Here is a 21691-nt window from a genome sequence, read left to right as displayed (position 1 = left end):
TTTCGCACACGTTCTTTTGAACACTTACAATTTACTGTGTAACCGTTCTTTTTACAAATAAAAGTATAATATTCAACTAGCTAACACGCGGAACTGCGTTAATTTGAAGAAATAATAGCTTACATATAGCCTTCCTTTGTATGGACTAACCAACACAAATAAAATACAATTATGGTAATATTAATTATATAGTTTTAGGAAGAAATTATACCATACAATAATAATATTATTATTTATTTATTAGTATATATTAAGGTTATGTATTATGTATGTATGTATATATGTATTTATATGTGTATTCTGTATAAGTATTAGAGTGTATGTATTAGCATGTAAGTTTATCATATAGCTGCACCACCTACCCTGTCTCGAGATGCTATTAAATTTATCCTTTCTTTAATTGGGTTGTCTGGAAGCAATGGCTAAATAGCCATAGGTCCGCCCATTGTACTTCACAGTCTGTAAATGTTTTTTGTAAATGTGTTTATTGTAATTTTGTAAATGTGTTTATTTAAAATGTAGTTGTTGTGTACAATAAAGTATAAATAAATAAAAAATAAATAAATAAATATTTAAATAATTTAATAATGTATAAATAATTCAATGATAAATATAACAATACTAATAAAATATAAGATTTTAAATTAGCATGATTATTTTAGTACATAATAAAATAAATATAATAAATGAAAATATCACAAAAACATTTCCTTTGTTCTTTACTGAAAACAGGAAAATGATGTTTAGTGACACTTGAACTGTCATTGCTTATTCAAGTGGGACGCTCGTCGATAATTCATCGAAAGACAAATGTAAGACATATCCGAACAATTCGACACGTGACGGGCCGCGAGCTTCACACTCAGTATTCGTATGTTTAAAATGTACACATGTTACATATATGCTTGTGCTTTTGATCCTTCCTTACCTTCCTTAAGATGTTTTATCAAAGAGATTGTGTGGCTTGATATCAGCGGGCATTGCTGATCCTACGGACCTTCCCCGGAAGATCTGGCCGCCTTACTCATCACAGGGACACAACGCAATTTGAGATTAGTATTCAGCTGCGTACGTGTGTTAGGTGTAGGTACTTCCACAGATGAGCTGCAATGTAACTGAGGTAGGTTAGGTTAGGTTTGGAATTTCTTGTTCAAAATATGGAGCAGCCCGACTGGGGTAGTACCTCGACCTTACAGAAGACCACAGCTAAATAATACTGTTTTCAAGGAGTAGTTTATTCCTATTGGTGAGTAAGGTGAGCTCCTGGGGTGGAGGGGACTGGGGATTGGGTCGACAATGCTCTTGCGATGCTTCTGGTGTTGCAGGCGTCTATAAGCTACGGTGGTCGCTTACCATCAGGTGAGCCGTACGCTTGTTATATTTAAAAAAACCGACCCGACTTAGTTATATTTTTAAAAAAAGATAAGCTACTCCAAATGTTGAGTGGAATATATCATGGAGTATGTAGGATAAAGTCGTGGTCGGTTGTGGTATAGGGACACACATATAAATGTGTTCAATTAATAACGTCAAATTTATTACGAAGAGTATTGATTCGTATAGAACCTCTGTTTTTAAACTTAAAACTGTATACTCATACAATAAAACGACAAAACTTATGCCGTAACTTACACGTATATTTTTTAGAATGTCAAATTATTTTTCGCTGTGGAAGGTTGCAGAACGCAGTCATGTTTATGGCACACGCTCTAACGGAGAGATATAGAGCTTACATTTACAGGGTTCATATTTTCGGAGACCGCTACATAAATACGAACGCGTCGAGACGATCGTGCTGATGCCAACGTCACGCTACAATGGACGAAATTTAGTTTTCATTGACTTACCTAAAAAGAGAATGTTATGTTTCGATATGTCGATTGGCTTTATCTTTGAATGTTTGTCTTTGACGTTTCTGGGTAAATCTGGATTTACATTAATACTAGCTGTACCCTGCGCTTTTTTTATTGAAGTGAAATTTCTTTAGGCGCATCAGGGGTAAAATTTTACGGATCAAACGCGTCATGCGATACGATTTTAAACGTCCATACCACGTTGAATACACCGGTTCTCGTCCGACCGAAGTTAAGCAACGTCGGGCGCGGTCAGTACATGGATGGGTGACCGCCTGGGAACTCTGCGTGTTTCATTTAGTTTTTGTTTGTTGTCCAGATTCTTACATTTCACATAATTATGGTAAATATAAAAATAAATGGGAAGCTATAATTTAAACTTTTTACGGAAACTACCGTGATATTTCGAAATTTCTTTTTATTAAAATAAAAATTTATGTTGTTTTTGGTAGGTAGAACCACCAAGCGTGTATTGTGAAAACTAAAAAGGTATTTAGTTACATTATATCGATAGTATTACATTTTAATCTAACTAGATGACGCTAAAATTAAATGTTTATAAAATGTCGTTGAAATAATTTTGACAGTGTAATTTATTCTCATTGCAAGTTTTTTGTAATTTAACTTAACATAAAAAATTATAGATTATATTATAAAACTAAATTTAGCGTATTAAAGAAATTCGAAATACGAAATGTAGGCCAGCTAACGATAGATGGCAGTAAATAGTTCGTACATTTTTTTTAATTATTGAATTCGTTTTTTTTAATTAGTTTTTTTGATATGTACGAATTTACTTTTGTGTTACCCACACATTAGGAATTCTAAACATTTTTGAATATCATATCAAAAGCTGGAGCGGTCAATTTTTGATATGATGTTCAAAAATGTTTAGTTTTTTTTTAATTACTTTACCAAAGAAATTACACTTCTGACGTGTACTTTTTACGCACACAGTTTTTTTGGTCGTACCAACTCAGAAACCTTTGTGTGCTCATGCACAAAACGTTGCTAAAGATGATAACATAATAAAATGCATAGTTTACGATTCTATGAAGGAATTTTCTTTATTCACATTTGAGAACTTGCACTGAATGCATGAATACATTTGAAATGTAACTGTGTTTATTGCTGTTAGCGTGTTTCTTCGGGTGATGGGAACTCCGGAGCCGAAGCAATCATTGCGACTACGAAGGAACAAGTATAAGCCGTCGTAATGGGATTACCGTCTGATTCAGCGCAATCTCCCAGACTAATAGAGAGAATCCCTCTCCACACTAGCTCGGATTCGAACATCTTAACACGACGTTTATCGCTAGACTAGACTAAACGTAGCCGAATAAATATGTCGCATTCTATCTACTAGGGACGTTTACTAAAACGCCGATTTACTTAATTTGTAATTATTAACAGAGTCCTAAAACAGGCTCACTAATATGCACAGCACTATTTCATTCAAAGTATCATACATTTATTTAAATCTTTCTATACTTATTTTGTAGACAATCTTTTTAAAGACTTCTCAGCATCGGTATAAAAATTTTATTCAGTGAGTTTTTTAATAGTTAAAATTAACATAATATGAAATCAATAATTACGTATTATGATAAGTGACTTATTATGATAATTATCGTTTATTAGGAAATTTAATTTTATTGCTATTTATGACTATTCAAGTCGTTTTGACACGATGCCATGTAACGTCAAGATCATAATATAGAAAGGAGTGCGTCTCAAATTATAAGACTTTTCACGTATTACATCTGTACATTATTTGAATCTCCATTTTTCCTCATCTGTTACCATTGATAGTGTGACAAAATCTCTGACAAGAAATCGACTTTCAACCTTGCCAACTCCTAATACTCCCACTTTCTTTCTTAATCAGCTGGCTGAATGTGATGTTAAGAAGAACATTTTAGCTATTAAGTCCAACTCCGTCGGATCTGACAGCATTAGTCGTAAGATGATCATTCCTCTCCTTAATTTACTTACACCCATATTAACCAAAATTTTTAATACTTCAATCTCCACTGGCTCTTTTCCGTCTACGTGGAAAGATGCTGATATTATACCTATCCCGAAAAAACTTAATCCATCATCCCTGTCCGAATATCGTCCCATTTCTATTCTTCCCTTTTTATCCAAAGTCTTCGAGCGCCTTGTGTATAATCAACTTACCTATTCCTTTTGAAACACAGTCTCCTAAATACCTCGCAATCCGGTTTCCGTCCTGGTCATAGTACGACTACTGCACTTGTCAAAATAACTGACGATATACGATCTAGCATGGACAGGCGCGAGGTTACAGTATTGACGTTGCTTGATTTCAGTAACGCTTTCAATACTGTAGACTTTGATATACTTTGTGACATTATGCGTTCTCTTAACATATCTCCAGAGGCCACTGATTGGTTTCAAAGTTACTTACAGGGTCGCCGGCAGCGAATTAAATTGAATGACACATTTTCAAACTGGTCATTAGTTGCTGCTGGTGTCCCCCAGGGTGGTGTGCTCTTCCCTCTATTATTTTCTATATTTATTAATTCCATTTGTAATATTATAACTTCTCTCTACCACCTCTATGCAGACGATCTCCAAATATACTCTCATTCTACTGTAAGTGACTTGCCTCAATGTGTATCTCGTATAAATGGTGATCTACTTGCCATTACTACATGGAGTAAAGCTTACGGATTAGTAGTAAATCCAACCAAAACCAAGACTATAATTATAGGAAGTTTTCAATTAATTAGCCGTATAAATCAATCTCAACTACCTCCTGTAATTTTTAATGGTATTGTAATTCCATATAGTGAAAATGTGAAGAATCTAGGCGTTATTTTTGATCAACATCTATCATGGGGCCCGCAGATTTGTGAAGTCAGTCGTAAAGTTTTTGCTTCGGCTGGATCTCTTCGCAGGCTGCGTAATCTACTTCCAATTCCCACCAAAATTGCTCTTGCAAATAGTCTTCTATTACCAATTCTGGACTACGCAGACACATGTTATCTTGACATTACTGAAGAGCAGATTAATAAACTTGAGCGAATCCAGAATTTATGTATACGATTCGTATTTGGACTTCGTAAATATGATCATATCTCTGAATTCCGTAAAAAACTTAAGTGGCTCCCTATTCGCTTTCGCAGGAATACGCATATTCTTAACTTACTTTACTCTATTCTATTTAACCCTGTTGCACCTGCTTATCTAAAGCAACGATTTAAATTTCTTAGTGACATCCATGAACGCAGTCTTCGTTCTGAGAATACCTTACTTCTTGAAATTCCCCCTCACTCCTCTTCCTTTTATACTAAATCTTTCACTGTTCAAGCTTCTCGACTTTGGAATTCTTTACCCTTGCATATTAGACGTGTACAATCGCTTTCTATTTTTAAAAAGGCTGTCAGGAAGCATTATCTTGATATTCAACGTGAATAAAATTATATATATATATATATGTATGTATGTATGTATGTTTGTATGTATGTGTTTGTGTATGTATATGTTTATGTATATATGTATGTATATGTGTATGTATGTATGTAAATAAGTAAATATATTCAAACGTTTAGGTCTCAATTTGTACACCTACACTGACACAATACCATCTCCTCTGCCCCTAGGTTGCCTGGAAGAGATCGCTTTTTAGCGATAAGGCCGCCCTTTGTGCCTGATGATACTCTGTTTAAGTTCATAATATATATTATTTCTGTTTTGGTGTACAATAAAGTGTATTGTTATGTTATGTTATGTTACACATTTAATACGAGTCAAAAACATGACATCCATGCAATTGAAATTTTATTTCTGGTTACACTTTTAAAACAATATACAAAATATTTAATCTATACGCATACTCATCAAAACATGTAAACAAACTACACGTCAAAGTATATAATTCTATAAAATAACTATAAAAATATCACGTGTGTTATATACCGACCCTTATAAACATACATTTTACTTCAATTTGAACGAGTACTCAACGGAGAACTAAACGACAGACAAAGGCATTGTTTACACCGTTGAATTGCTTTTACAACCTAACTTCGAGTTAGGTATGTTTATATGTATGTGTCGTAATGTCTAATACAGCCGTTATTATGAAGTGGTGATATAATTGTGCTTTTGTTGCGAGTTGTTTCGCTCAAGGTCGGATATTTGTATTTAATTATATAATACAGTTTCGTTTTATGCGTTTGAGTTTATAATCGTTAAGTCGTTATGTTTTTACGGAGTTTCTGGACTGTGAAGCCTACAAACGTGTATTAGTAAATGTATTTTATGCTTTTAAAGATAAATATTAGAACTCATTTCACCACGCTACTCCTAGCGGTTACAAGATGTACGTCTTTCGCTTTTATTTCACTACTAGCGACCCGCTCCGGCTTCGCACAGGTATAAAATATAATGATAGCCTATGTCATTCAATGAAAAAATGATTAAAATCGATCCAGTGGTTTTGATTTATTAATTACTACCCGTGGCCCGCACGCCTTAACTTTAGAGTATAATTCTGTTTGCTCGCAAACGAAAAAAGAACCGACTTCAATTACATCGACGAGTAATACAACGTAGATCGACGAAAAAATAGTCAAGTAACTACGCGTTATCAAAGATTACTCAAAAAGTTCTCATTAGATCTCGATAGAATTTATATGTAACCACATGATAAGCATTAGCTTTCGATTAAATTAAAAATTATCAAAATCGGTACACCCAGTAAAAAGTTATTGCGGGTTTTCGAGAGTTTCCCTCGATTTCTCTGGGATTCTATCATCAGATCCTAGTTTCCTTATCATGGTACCAAACTAGGGATATCCCCTTTCCAACAAAAAAAGAATTATCAAAATTGGTACATCCAATAGAAAGTTATGCGGTATAATACAACATAGGTCGACGAAAAAAGCGTCAAGTAAAAACGCATTATTAGATATAACTCGAAAAGTAGTTGTTAGATCTCAAATAAATTTAAATGGGACCAAATGACGCACACCACCTTCCGATCAAAAGAAAATTTGTCGAAATCGCTCCACCCAGTCAAAAGTTCTGAAGTAACATACATAAAAAAAAATACAGTCGAATTGAGAACCTCCTCCTTTTTTGGAAGTCAGTTAAAAAGCCGGCCGGAACCGCCGCAAACACTACGTACCGCAATTTTAAAATCTGTAATATCTTCGAAAATATTCATTTAAATCATATGCTGTAAAGGGCCATATAGATCTATATTAAATTAACAATGTATTTAAGGTATTTAATTAGATAAGGATTAATAGTTAAAATCGCTTTGAAAATTAGCCATTATTTGTCGTAAAAAGTAAATGACAAAAAAATGTTATTGTGGGATATCCATAAGAGATAGACATATACGATAGCGGAGTTTTCTCTAGACCTTTTCAATGTGTAAAATACTTAGTACATTATTTTGATAAATCTCGTAGGGTTCGGGCTGCGTTTGCAATGTAAGCGGAAAAAATGTAATTATTTACGACATCAAATTAGAAACCTCAAAAATAACAGTATTTCTCCACTATTTAATGGATGTTATTATACATATAAACCTTCCTCTTTAATCACTCTTAAAAAAACCGCATCAAAATTCGTTGGGTAGTTATAAAGATTAAAGCATACATAGGGACATAGGGAAATAGGGACAGAGAAAGCGACTTTGTTTTATACTATGTAGTGGAACAAGATGCAATAAATATAACGTTATACTGTTTCTATAATATTAAAGAGAAAAAAAAAACATTGTTTTATCTACAATCAACATCGTTCTAGGAGTTTCAATTTTTTTATACCACTGGGGTAGCAATCAAACGTATATGTTAAGTGGGGTAAGTACCTTAACAGGATAACTTTTTACAGGCGCAATGCCGACCCTAACATCGCTGTCGATCTGGTGCGTCGAGTACAGCACTCGTAGATTTCAGGCCCAAGAAACCTGTGACTTTCCACAGTTCTGTGATATGATTTTGACTATAATGCATACCTTTTCAGCATCTTGTATGTCTCGATATGTTAGTCTACTAATTTTCTACTGTTCTGTTCTATTCTGTACTGTCTGTTCTGTTCTGGCCCGCGATCGCCATGTGTAAAAGAAAGAAGAATCATGACTTAATACTTTTTTTATGTATGGTACTTTAGAACTTTTGACTGGGTGGACCGATTTCGACAAAAAAATCTTTAATCGAAAGGTGGTGTGTGTCATTTGGTCCCACTTAAATTTATTTGAGATCTAACAACTACTTTTTGAGTTATATCTAATAATGCGTTTTTACTTGACTATTTTTTCGTCGACCTACGTTGTATTATACCGCATAACTTTTTACTGAATGTACCGATTTTGATGATTTTAAATTGTATCGAAAGCTGATGTTAATTTTGTACTCATATTTAAATTTCATCGAGATCTGATAACAACTTTTTGAGTAATCTTCGATAACGCGTTTTTACTTGACTATATTTTCGTCTACTTACGTTGTATTACTTGTCGATGTAATTGAAGTCGTTTTTTTTTCGTTTGCGAGCAAACACAATTATTATATGTGCTACTTCATAACTTTTTACTAATTGCACTGGTTTGAAGTTTCTTTTTTAGGGTTCCGTAGCTAAAGGGTAAAAAGAGACCCAATTACTAAGACTTCGCGCCTATCTGCTGTCACCTGGCTGTATCTCAAGAACGGCGATAGCTAGACAGTTGAAATTTTAACAAATTATGTTTATCTGTTGCCGCTATAACAACAAATACTAAAAACAAAATAAAACAAATATTAAAGGGGGGCTCTCATACAAAAACAAAAAAATTTTTTGCCTATTTTTGCTCGATATCAGTATTTAGTGATATCACCATTTGGGGACAGGTAGGCACTTGAAATATTTACAAAATACTTAATTGTATATGTACTTTAATAATAAATAATAAAAATAAAACAAAAAAAATATATTTAGGGGGGCTCTCATACAACCAAAGTGATTTTTGCTGTGAATCAATGTACCTACTGTTTTTTACCTAGTCAATGGTACGGAACCCTTCGTGCGTGAGTCCGACTCACACTTGGCCGATTTTTTATACGAAAGCTGGTTCTTGTCGAGTGGTCTCATTTATTAATTCATTCTATTACAAGTAATTATGAAATTTGTAAAATATTTTCGCGTTGTGTCGCTAACGGTAACAACAAATATTATATCTATAATATATATAAAAGCGAAAGGTCACTCACTCATCACAAAATCTCCGAAACTATAACATGTACAAACTTGAAATTTGGCAGGTAGGTTCCTTATAAGACGTAGGCATCCGCTAAGAACGGATTTTACGAAACTCGACCCCTAAGGGGGTAAAACGGGGGTTGGAAGTTTGTATGAAAGTCCTATGTTTTTGAAGTAAGAGACTTGAAATTTAAAATGTAAGCTCTATAGATGGTGAAAAGGTGTCCAAATAATGTATCTTTAGAAACTAACTCCCTTTTGGGGTTAAAACGGGGGATGGTAGGCTGACTCACTCATCGCGAAATCTCCGAAACTATAATAGCTACAAACTTGAAACTTGGCAGGAAGGCTCCTTATAGGGCGTAGACATCCGCTAAAAACGGATTTTACAAAATTCGACCCTTAAAGGGGTTAAACGGGGGTTGAAAGTTTGTGTGGAAGTCCCATGTTTTTGAAGTAAGAGACTTGAAATTTAAAATGTATGCTCTATAGATGGTAGAAAGGTGATCAAATAATGTGTCTTTAGAAATCAACTCCCTTTTGGGTTTCAAACGGGGGATGGTAGGTTTACTCACTCATCACGAATTCTCCGAAACTATATCACCTAGAAACTTGAAATTTGGCAAATAGGCTCCTTTTAGGGAGTAAACATTCGCTAAGAGCTGATTTTATGAACCCTTAAAGGGATAACACGGGGGTTGGAAGTTTGTATGAAAGTCCTATGTTTTTGAAGAAGAGACTTGAAATTTAAAATGTATACTCTATAGATGGTAGAAAGGTGACCAAATAATGTATCTTTAGAAATCAACTCTCTTTTGGAGTTAAAACGGGTGATGGTAGGTTGACACACTTATCACGAAACCTCCGAAACTATAACAGCTACAAACTTGAAATTTGGCAGGTAGGTTCCTTATGGGGCGTAAACATCCGCTAAGAACTGATTTTAGGAAAACCGACTCCTAAGGGGATAAAACGGGGGTCAGAAGTTTGTATGAAAGTCTTATGTTTTTGAAGTAAGAGACTTGAAATTTAAAATATATGCTCTATAGATAGTGAGGAGGTGTCCAAATAATGCAAAAGGTCACTGACTCACTCATCACGAGAACTCAAAAACTGCTGGATGGTCTATCCATCCAGGTTGGACAAAGATAAAGTTTGGCAGGGATGTAGATTATAGTTAGCAGACGTCCGCTAAGAACGGATTTTACGATATTCCATCGCTAAGGGGGTTTAATTGGGGTTGATAGTTTGTATGAAACATATACAGCAGCTATAAGTTCGCCTGATAGGTTATTTATCCTGCAGCCTGAAAATAAAACTAAAAATGTGGTGTATAGAGAGGTTTTATAAAAATAACTATTAAATTATACTAAATTGTGCCTTTTAAAAAGTTACTCAGTTTGATAAGCATTTCAAGTGATTGAAATAAAAAAAAAATTTGCGTTAAACATCTTTTAAACAATAGTAATACATATCTTCATAACCACGAGGACGTAATCGCGGGCAACAGTTAGTGTATTATAAACAAAGTCCCCAAAAGTGTATGTGATTGATTCGCTCAAAATTTACTGAACGGATTTTCATGCGGTTTCACCATTGTAGAGGGCTCCACCATTGACAAGAGGAAGGTTTACGGAACGGCTAAGCCGATTTTGATGAGAGTTTCACTGGAAGTTTGCCGGCAAAACTTTGTGACACACTAATTTCAACGCGGGCGAAGCCGCGGGCACAGCTAGTCAGATATATAATTGTGTTTGCTCGTAAACGAAAAAAAAACCGACTTCAATTACATCGACGAGTAATACAACGTAGATAGACGAAAAAATAGTCAAGTAACTACGCGTTATCAAAGATTACTCAAAAAGTAGTTATCAGATCTCGATAAAATTTATGTGAACACATGATAAACACCAGCTTTCGATTAAATTAAAAATTATCAAAATCGGTACACCAGTAAAAAGTTATTGCAGTTTTCGAAAGTTTCCCCCGATTTCTCTGGGATCCCATCATCAGATTCTGGTTTCCTTATCATGGTACTAAACTAGTGATATCTCCTTTTTTACAAAAAAGAATTATCCAAATCGGTATATCCAGTAGAAAGTTATGTGTTATAATACAACGTAGGTCGACGAAAAAAGCGTCAAGTAATAACGCATTATTAGATATAACTCGAAAAGTAGTTGTTAGATCACAAATAAATTTAAATGGGATCAAATGACACACACCACCTTTCGATCAAAACAAAATTTGTCGAAATCGCTCCATCCAGTCAAAAGTTCTGAAGTAACATACAAAACAAAAATGCATTCGAATTGAGAGCCTCCTCCTTTTTTGGAAGTCGGTTAAAAAGTAATTTAAAACAGGAAAAAGCCGAAATTAGAACATAACGGTAATTCAATTATATCACTAAGATAAATATTTCAATTGAAATTTGACTTTCTTAACATTTTTCTCATCTTTTATCAGTAATCACATCTTTATATTGTACTCGTAATAATAGCATTAGCAATAGCATTTGGAGTAACAAAAAAAATTCACGCGGACGAAATCGTTGACGACGGTAGTAAATCAAAAGCGTAGATCTTGTTTATTTGAATTAAAGTATTGAGTTTCAAATTTTTTTGGCGTAAAGCGACCTGTTTATAAGCTGCGACTTTAGTAGCGAATCGATAATGGAATATAAATAAAATAACTACAGTCAATCTATCTGTCAACTGTCGAACCGCGAGGGAAATCTCGCTTACTACCATAATAAATGCATTGTTTTTTATATTCGTGTAGGTTCGTGTAGGTTTATAGAAAGCTAGGTGGTTTTAAAAAAGGTTTTATCAACGGTGGCGTGATGAACGGTTTTGATTCTCACTTGGAGCTGGTAACAGCCGCTATGGTGTAGTGATGCGTGTGCCGTGTAAGCGCCTAAACATTTTTGGGTTTGAATCCCGCTCGGAATGGATGTTTGTATTTGCACAAATATGTCGTTCCCGTTTGGATGTCTGTTTTTTATGGGTCTCCCCACCCTACTACGGAGAGCACGTTAAGCTGTCGGTCCCGGTTTTTATTATGTATATCTGATAGCGATCTTTACTCATAGTAGGGAATATATCTGCCAACACGCAGTGGAACAGCGCGATGGACCAGATGCTTCTCCTATGTGGAGAGAGATGACTAGGCCCAGAAATGGAATTTAAAGCTCCAATCCTTCCCCTAGGTCCTGCACGTGGAGGAAAAGGGCTTTGCCCAGCAGTGGGATATTACAGGCTAAATCGGGATATATGAATAAATAAATTCAATATACACACACGGTCGTCTGTTCCTAGGTAGGAAACTGAATACTTGCGTTCCAGGCAACAGTCGGTTGATATTATCATTTTTATTTACCCTGATATGTAACACGTTACGTGTAAAAAAAAGTTCGTCCAGAAACTTGAATATAAGAAAAATTTTGAGTCACCTTCCGCTCCTAATACCCTTTCATCCGTATTCTTTAGATAAACAAGGAGCCCAACAGGTGAAGTTCCTCGTAATATTATAGTACGGCATTTGACATAAACAATCTTATCATTTCGTTATGTTATAATTTAAATACTAAGATCTTGATTACTTTGAAATCTCTTCAACAGTCAGACTGATAAAAAATGATAATTCAAAGGGTCTTGTTAAAGCCTAATTCTGTCAAATGACTTCAACTTCAGCGCTAATAAGGTTTTAAATATTCGAGAGATGAAGATTAGAAAAAAGTATGTCAAGTAGAAAAAAAGGAATTCAGTTTACTTTCAAATGAATACTCTTTTTAACTGACTTCCAAAAAAGAAGGAGGTTCTCTATTCAATTGTAATTTTTTGATGTATGTTAGTTACCTCAGAACTTTTGACCGCGCTGAGCGATTTCGATGATTTTTTTTAAATTGAAAGGTGTTGCGTGTCATGTGATTCGAGTTAAATATAATTGAGCTCTGACAAGTACTTTTCGAGTTATATAGCCGACCTACGTTATATTATACCGCATAACTTTTCACTCGGTTTACCGATTATTCTTGTTTCAATCAAAGGGGATTCTGGTTCCATTTAAATTCGGTCGATATTTAATGTCTATTTTTTTATTAATCTTTGATAACGTGTATTTCCTTGACTGTTTTTACCTTTACCTACGTGTATTACTTGTCGATGTAATTGGAATCGGCTTTTTTGGTTTGTGAGCAAATACAATTCTAAAATTAGAACATTGTTATTTTATACAAAATTATTCTAATTAATCAATAAAGAATTAAAAAAAAAATTGTTTAGACTTGTGGCTCATCTTAAGCTGATTCGTGTACTTTATTTTACAACTTAATTACAGGGATGACACAACTAAAATATACAATGTAGAACTAGCATTAATAATAATAATTGAAAATATTGGTATTTTTAAACACTAAAACTGCATAAATTTATAAATGAATGACAATTGATTTATGTAAATGAGAAAAATTTATGTGACCAGATTATATTTATATCTCTTTAATAATTTACAAGTAATCAGAACTAAATGAATTCTTACTTGATTACTAGCTCATCTCAATTTTACGAAGTGTTCTACATTTACCTCCTGGGAAACAATTAAACCTCAGAGCTGCCTGTTAAAATTATAATTTCTTGTAGAAAATTATGTATCAAATAATTTAGCTGTAACTCGAGCGCTTGTTTCCCGGCCACATGATTAAGTGAGTTTCATCAAGTCACACTCTAATAAGTGTGTCATTCAAATAATTAAATGGCTATTAGGCTATTATTACTACATACACAACGCCTATGTACACAATTCTTTATCTTATATATATATATAAAATTTTCGTTCCACAATGTTAGTTACAATACTCCTCCGAAACGGCTAGACCGATTTTTATGAAATTTTGTGCGCATATGGGGTAAGTCTGAGAATCGGCCAACATCTATTTTTTATAGCCCTAAGTTATAAGAGGGGCGAGACTAAGGGGGTTGATAACAGATATGGCAAAACAATTTTGCGGGGTCAGTCAGTATAATATAAAAGAAAAGGGAAGTACTAAACAAATACCGCACTTAGTTTTAATTTAAATACATGTATTTTAACGCATTATTTTAATTGGCAAATCATTTAGATTTTTGTAAAAATAAAGCTGACAGACAATGAGGGAAAATCAATTAAGACTTTTGAGAGCATTATAAAGCTTGTTTTATCACTTTAATAAATCGAGTTGTCAACTATTTTGACACAACAATAATACCATCAGTGTATATCATTCTTAATAAATGGAACCAACGTTTTAAAAATGTTGGTCATCTCTCTCGTACCCGAGCCGCGCAAGTCCGCCCATCTCTTGACCTATTTTCCTCTTAAGTCCACGCAGCTGTGTCGCCTACAATACGAAAGAACTTCACACTCGCATACGACAAAGTTTGAAGACAAATATAAGAATATAAAGTGGAAAAAAAGCTTTCACGCTTATTACCTTTAAGAAAAATGTTAAGAGATAAAATAGTACTTTAATATGATAAGAAATGTACGGATTTGGGCGAAAGTTCGCGTCGTGTGTAACTTTATTGCGTTTCAAATGAATTATACCGCGTTTTATACGTCTGTGTGATTTAATAATAATAATAATAATAATAATCTTTATTTCGGGACTAGCCCATATAGTGTTAGTAACAATGTTGCTTATAATCTAATGTTAGTACAATTACATTTAAATAATTAAATATTTACATTTTAATAAATTTTGAATAAACAATATCTATAATAATATTTTTTAATAATAATAATAATTTTAAAACAACTAAAATATGCATTCCTTTTTTTAAATATTATATTTATGTGAATTATAATTTATAATTTAAATAAGGCGCTGTGTTCTGAAACGTCGCGTTCATTTGTGTATCTTTGTGCTTTGTGTTTAAATGGCAATTTGACAACTTTTCTACTACACGGGTGTCAAATTTCTTGTATTTATCGATGCACTAGCTGCCCAGACAGACTTCGTTCTGTCAATAGTAAATAGTAAAAACTAAAATTGTCCACGCAATTTTTTTTTAAACTATTGCATAGCTTCTATCGCGCCTTGAGCGCGGGGACCGAATCCAGAAATTCCGTAACGAAAAAACCTCACGCTCCCCACTCCGACGGGCACGGAGGTGTGGCTTGAAGGCCGTGCATCGTCTAACGTCGTTTCAGTTCGGCAGTCGTCGACACGGCGTTGTGTGCGTGCGATTAGAATACTTATAGAGTAATACTTATAATATAGCAAACTTATGTTTCTTATTTCAGTTATCATAAACCTATAGTTTCAATGATAAATATTCCTGAATAACCAACAGCTACTGTAAGATAATAAAACCCACATGTATTGTAAAATAATAAAAATATTTTAAACAATATTAACTTTTTATTTATTTAATAAAAGAAAAAAATTTGTTTTCTTATCGGTCACCACGCTCAAAAAGTGTAACTTGAATTAATATCAAAGAAAAAGAAATACTGCATAAATAAAATAAATAAATAATTATAATTGCATAAGTTGATACAAAATGCTATGCAATAGCTTTACCGCGGCAGTCCCCGAGTGCCACACGTTATTTTTTTGTGTTTAAATGGCAATTTGACAACTTTTCAAATACACGGATGTCAAATTTCTTGTTTTTATCGATGCACTAACTGCCCAGACAGACTTCGTTCTGTCAATAGTTACGCTTCAGCCTGTAATATGCCACTACTGGGCATAGGCCTCTTTCCCCATGTAGGAGAAGGATCAGAGCTTAATCCACCACGCTGCTCCAATGCGGGTTGGCGGATAAATTCCCTACTATGAGTAACGATCGCTATCAGGTGTACATGATAGTAATTAGTAAAAATTGAAATTGTCCACGCAATTTTCTTTTTTTTTTTTTTGATGAAAACCTTCCATTGGTCATAAAGACAATAAAAAAATTGCCGAATTGGTCGATCCATTCTCGAGTTATGCGCTTAGAATCATTCGTTTTTATTTACATAGATGATTCATTTTACATTGGAGGAAATAGTTTGACTTAAGGCAGTTTCTCCAATAGTATTAAGTTGAAAAATTGCAGACGAACTCACGAAGACTTGCTAGGAACTCGTGAAAACCACAAGAAAACGTGACGTGGATTTTCCACGATTTTCTGCATCAAAAGTTATGATCATAAAATAATTATATATGCTACCTATTTTGCATAGAGACACATTGAAAAACAAATTTCGTAAATAAAAGAGATTCGATATGTGTACCTAATTCATTAAAAAAATAAAATAAAATTATCCTCAAAATGCAAACAAGGGAACAATCAAATGTAAATACATAATTATATTTATAAAACAATTCAAATGCGAACCGAACCGTAAAATTCACAATACAAAACACTCTTGGAATGAATAAGACATGAAGAACGAACTCAGAGTTATTATGCAAATTTGTTGTGAAGAAATGAAACCAAAGTCGAGATTTTTAATTTCGAAAAGCAATACAAATTGTTAACATTGTAATTTTCACTTTCTTCTTTGTAAAAGGTTTTACAGAATATTTTCTGGTTGTAAAGAACGTGAACTTTTATTTCGGTGTCATTGCTTGATTGTTTTTTTTTTTTTGAATTATGGAACGTTATGTAAAATATACTTATTTATAAGAGGCCAACATTTAATTTTTAATTGGTCTGTAGTTCAAATACATAGTAAGTAGTTTATGTAGCTTATAGCCATCTTTATTTTAATATTTAGCAACCCGTTCCGGCTTTTCGTGTGTTTGTAGTAAACATAAGGTAAAAACAATTTTTGCACGTGATTTTTATGTATTCACTATTTATTGGAGTGGTAGGGAAACCGGTTACGCCTGGTAAGCCAGCAGCCGAGCATCTACGATCCATGTATATTTTTTCCGGTTGTTATAACTTTTGACATCTTCTTAAGTATTCATTATAGTAATGTATATTGAATTTCCAAAGTTATGTTAATATTTATTTGGATAAAGATGAATCCTGAATAGGAGTAAATGAATAGCAACACAACAACCCAACTATTAATTTAAGAAATGTTTTTTAATCAATTGTAACTTCTCCTACACTCGGGGTATTACAGGCTGAAGCGTTTCAATCGTAACTATCTATTATTTGCTGCATGCTGTTGCGGATATTTCCTTGTGATTTTAGAAAAAATAGTATATGTGAATGATATATGAAAAAAAAAATAGTATGAATCTTGTCTATGGCGGACTGCCTGTCACAGACGTTGAATATCAATGTGAACCATTTGGACCCGTCGCTGCTGACCCCATAAATATACTACATAGAGACAACTCCACATCTGGACCTGCTGTGTTAAAAGTAAAGTTGTTAAATTGTTACGGAGAAGTAGAAAATGGTGAATCAACATCTATTAGTTAGTCAGATAATTTTTCAAGAAAAGCTATTATTATCTGTGTAATCAAATAGTAGTTGTGTGGTAATGACTATGGCTTATATAAACACCGAGATAGGCGGTTTTATATCTAAGATTTTTATTTTTGTGTTACCCACATTAGGAATTCTAAACATTTTGAACATTTTGAGGCGGTTTTATATTTTTTCTAGGTATGATGGCGTGTCACACAATCGAATCCACGCAAACCGATGTAAATGGAACTTCCATCACCACTCGTCAGAACAATCGCTATAATTCCTATATTATTGCAAAATGTTTTTGTACATGGTAATTAGTAATGACTATCTCATAGCAGTTGTTTAGACAGTTTGGTACACACTAGACGCCATACTTGACGTATGTAAACCAACTGGGAAATTGGGATCCATTCCTGGATGGAATTTAGTTAATTAGTGCACATACTGATATGATAATTAATACGACTATAGCTCCTTGTTGTCAGAACATTTTGGATACTAGACATGTAATGTGATATCGGCGAAATTGGTTTGAAGTTATTGTATGTAATTATTTAATTATAAAAATTCATGTAAAATTTATAGATTTTATTGAATAGAATCAAATGAAAAAATAAGTGTGTGTGTGTGTGTGCAATTCACAGACGCAGAAGTAGTATTTCTGAAAAGTCGTAGGATGGTAGGCTGTTGCGATTTGTCCTACTGACGATGATCACGAGAAAAAGGTTGTAAGCGCCATGCAAAATGCGTCGCTTAGGCGTTTTGAGCAGTACTGTATTTTTTTTATAACATACGCACACGGTCGTCTGTTCCTACGGTAAGCAACTTAATGCTTGTGTTACAGGTAACAGCCGACTGTTATAACTGTTTTTTTTTTTGATAAACATACCTAGAAATAATACATATATAAATATATAAATACAAATATTATATTACACCCAGACTCGGGCGAGAATCGAACCCAACCCGCGGCACAGAAAGCAGGGCCACTACAAACTGCGACAACGGGCTAGTCAAGTATTGTTTCTCATTCTCTCTTATATTACATTTGTGTCTCCTTGTCGCATTATCTTTTCATCGAGTTTCAAATCACAACGATTGTAAAGTTTCACTTCAAACGGGTAGTAGTAATCGCAGTGATGTCTGACTGTGATTTAATTGTGATACATAAAATTTAGCAAAATCTACTTACTTTATTGAAGTAGGCTTCAAAAGCATATGGTAATTGTTATTTTACAGATTAAAATAATATTTGCTTATTTTATATTGTATAACTAGGTCGGTTAAAGTTATTTCGATTTCATTTGAAACGTCAATTAACTAAATTAACAATTAAATCATTATATAAAATCGTAAACAATGCGTTTGATCATGTCCATGAACTTCAGCAAAGCGTTGCACATGAGCCCACAAAGATTTCTGAGTTAGGCGATCAAAAAAAAAAAAGAAATAAATAAAGCTTAGCAACGTGCGCAGTGTACAGCCAGTATATAATAAAAATTTCTCAAAAAATTCTCTACTTTCCAGTAATTCCATTGAAATAATATCATTTCATTTCATTTCCAGTTCGAACCATCGATATTTTTCGTATCGCGGAACCTGATAAAAGCGTATTAAATTGCACTCCTTTCAATTCCTAATCCTTTAAGCCTCGCTTCGTCACCTCGAGGAAAAACTGCCATCGCTACTCTCTTGAAAATATTTCGTAAAGCGGATGAGTCTTGTGTAAAATTTATGTTGAAAATTCGAAAGATACGAGTGCACGACAAAATGTTATAATCAGCCATATAAGTTTACCAACCTTCATGATCACTAAACTTAAGATTTGTATCCAAAACACGGTATTTATCATATTTACCACTGGTTATTTAGGGTTTCCAATATTTGGATACATTGAAATGACCAACGGCAAACATATTCTTTTAAGTAACTACGGAATTTCTCGTAAAACTATCCAGCTGCTAAAACTTACGCAGCTATACCATGTCACACTTTACTATTGCTGATTTGTGTGCACGTGGAGCATTTCAGAAGATAAAGTTTCAGTAATCAGTCAGCTAGTTCAGCCTATTGCAGTCCATTCACTGCTGGCCATAGGCCTCCCCAAGTCTGCGCCAGACATCCTGGTTTCCCACAATCCTCATCCAGCCTACACTGGCAATCTTATTATATATTTATGTACAATAATAATATTATAAAATACATATATTGTATTTTTATTTTTTCATCCAAAATTGAAGGTTCTCCGCATAAATTCATAAATTATAAATCCAAACAAACCGGTCGAAGGCACTCGTAATAAAAATGACAAGAAGCAGTAATCCGGGCGAGGGTCGCTGGTCAACCTAACAAGGGTCGCCCTTAATTATATCCTCCGAGCAAATGCTGTGTACGTCAGCTGATCCTGCGGTCGCCGACGAACGTTCATATATTATCCTTTCGATGTTAATTTATTAACATATCATTTTGCTGACGCCTTAACTGAAATTAAAATAAGAGAATGACGATTTTTACGTGTCTTTGCAAGGCACTTAGTCTTGTTATGGTGAATATTGGCGCATTGGTGTCAGAACTTGGTTGACGCACTTGCGGTCATGGGTTCGATTACTGTACATGACTAGTACTTATGTCCAATTATACATACATGTGTTTCTCGTGAGGTGGCCGTGTTCTTATATTATGTTTCCGAAGCACCGAAACGGGATTCAAATGCTCCTGGAGCCCGCTAGGTGTGAATAATATCCAACTTTTATAAAAGGCTAATTGAAAGTGTAGCTCGAATCAAGATCACGCGTTGTCCCATGTCACACACAGGTAATATTTTTATATGCACCATCATATTCTTGGTTGGGTGAAATCCGCCAAAAATTTGAACATTGCCAAACATCCCGGCTCTCCGCTATCTAGGTATATTCAAACTAATTTTTGATAGCTTATTTTTAAGCTACATTTTTACAGTTATTTGTGATTTATTAAATCTATAAAATAAATATATTTTTGACTGTCTAAACCACTACATCTAAAGGATTTTCATCTTAGGCTTGCTACACCGAAACTCGATATCACAACTCACATTACACGTAGTATCTCGAGATGAAATTAATATCACAATAAAATGAAACACCGGAATAGATTATCTATAATTATTATGGTGAAGAATTTGTATTTGTATCTTCAGTGTGAATTACTAGTTTCAATTGATAAATTATTGGTCTCTTGGATAGGCCGCTTACCGATGAAGACTAGATGCTTCAGAATATTTAAGTACAAGTTATCCTTACATTAACGCGGCTGAATCCACGAGGTATAGCTTATATTGATTAAAACCTCATTGGAAAAGATCCATATATCCATGATCCATATATACTTCACCGGGAAGAGAACAAAAATGTTTTATTGAAATCTGTTGTATTTTTTTCGCGGCTTTTATATGAACACTAAAAGAAAGTTATTTCGATCTACACGAGTTTCATTGTTTCACACGTTTTCAGCGGCAAAAAAAAATAGCACCTACTAGTCCACACTCATCCATAATAAACTCTCTGGTGTGGCGGCGAGAGAATTTTTCCCAACGCCTTCAACTGTGGGTTCAATTTCCAGTTCACTTCGTGGTTTACAAAAAAATTGGTTTAAGCTTCATTAGTGTTTCTGCATTACATCAGTATACTTCGGAGAGTAAATTAAGGCATCAACATAAGTTGTCATCGTAGATACCTGATGGCCAAAGTTACTCATAGTAGGGAAACTATTAATTAATCCCCAATGGAGCAGAGCAGTGGATCCAGGTACAGTGATGTTTACGGGCAGATTTTGTCCAGTTAATTTGTCACCAGCTACAGATGCGACCTGATGAAGGGTTATAATTCTCAGTAAGAAAATCATTCAGTAAATAGTGAAGTTAGGAAGATATAGAAGATATGGAGAAGAAGCATGTGCCCAAAAGTGGAACTTTTAAGGCTGTGTTATTTTAGTTCCATCTTCATAAAATAAATTTCACATGTTTTGTATAAAAAAGGTTCAATTTTATCGTAAAACGCCTCCGCGAGCCCCGCAGGTCGCCGTATCCGCGATATATTACGCCAAAGTCGTTATCAATGAAGGCTCTGCACTAAATCCGGAAGCTGATGATACATTAGTTCTATTCATATTTTACCGACAAAGATGACATTGTCCGGGTTTGAGTTATGGCTTTAGGTTGACATCTTTTCTTTTGAATTT

At 34.1% G+C, this 21691-nt stretch overlaps 1 pseudogene; it reads left to right on the top strand.

The window, feature by feature from the left end:
• The first annotated feature begins 2037 nt into the window (after positions 1 to 2037).
• Positions 2038 to 2150, top strand: LOC123669799 (annotated as a pseudogene).
• Positions 2151 to 21691: the final 19541 nt, after the last annotated feature.

This window comes from Melitaea cinxia, chromosome 3 (assembly GCF_905220565.1).
Source record: "Melitaea cinxia chromosome 3, ilMelCinx1.1, whole genome shotgun sequence".
NCBI classification, from domain to species: Eukaryota; Metazoa; Arthropoda; class Insecta; order Lepidoptera; family Nymphalidae; genus Melitaea; species Melitaea cinxia.
This window is presented reverse-complemented; position numbering and strand designations above follow the sequence as displayed.